This window comes from Bison bison, unplaced genomic scaffold (assembly GCF_000754665.1).
Source record: "Bison bison bison isolate TAMUID 2011002044 unplaced genomic scaffold, Bison_UMD1.0 scf7180017862134, whole genome shotgun sequence".
Lineage (NCBI taxonomy): Eukaryota > Metazoa > Chordata > Mammalia > Artiodactyla > Bovidae > Bison > Bison bison.
The window spans coordinates 169,533-170,612 of NW_011492706.1; positions in this window are offsets into that span (position 1 = coordinate 169,533).

Consider the following 1,080-nt stretch of genomic DNA (forward strand, 5'->3'; position numbering starts at 1 on the left):
GTGCTGTGATGAATATTGGGGTACACGTGTCTCTTTCCCTTCTGGTTTCCTCAGTGTGTATGTCCAGCAGTGGGATTGCTGGATCATAAGGCAGTTCTATTTCCAGTTTTTTAAGGAATCTCCACACTGTTCTCCATAGTGGCTGTACTAGTTTGCATTCCCACCAACAGTGTAAGAGGGTTCCCTTTTCTCCACACCCTCTCCAGCATTTATTATTTGTAGACTAGATTATTGTACCCAGCAAGGATTTCATTCAAGTATGAAGGAGAAATCAAAAGCTTTTCAGACAAGCAAAAGCTGAGAGAATTCTGCACCACCAAACCAGCTCTCCAACAAATACTAAAGGATAGTCTCTAGACAGGAAACACAAAAACAGTGTATAAACTCGAACCCAAAACAATAAAGTGAATGGCAACGGGATCATACTTATCAGTAATTACCTTAAACTTAAATGGGTTGAATGCCCCAACCAAAAGACAAAGACTGGCTGAATGGATACAAAAACAAGACCCCTACATATGTTGTCTACAAGACACCCACCTCAAAACAAGGGACACATACAGATTGAAAGTGAAGGGCTGGGAAAAGATTTTCCATGCACATAGAGACCAAAAGAAAGCAGGAGTAGCAATACTCATATCAGGTAAAATAGACTTTAAAACAAAGGCTGTGAAAAGAGACAAAGAAGGTCAGTACATAATGATCAAAGGATCAATCCAAGAAGAAGATATAACAATTATAAATACATATGCACCCAACACGGGAGCACCACAGTACGTAAGACAAATGCTAACAAGTATGAAAGGAGAAATTAACAATAACACAATAATAGTGGGAGACTTTAATACCCCACTCACACCTATGGATAGATCAACTAAACAGAAAATTAACAAGGAAACACAAACTTTAAACGATACAATAGACCAGTTAGACCTAATTGATATCTATAGGACATTTCATCCCAAAACAATGAATTTCACCTTTTTCTCAAGCGCACATGGAACCTTCTCCAGGATAGATCACATCCTGGGCCATAAAGCTAGCTTTGGTAAATTCAAAAAAATTGAAATCATCCCAAGC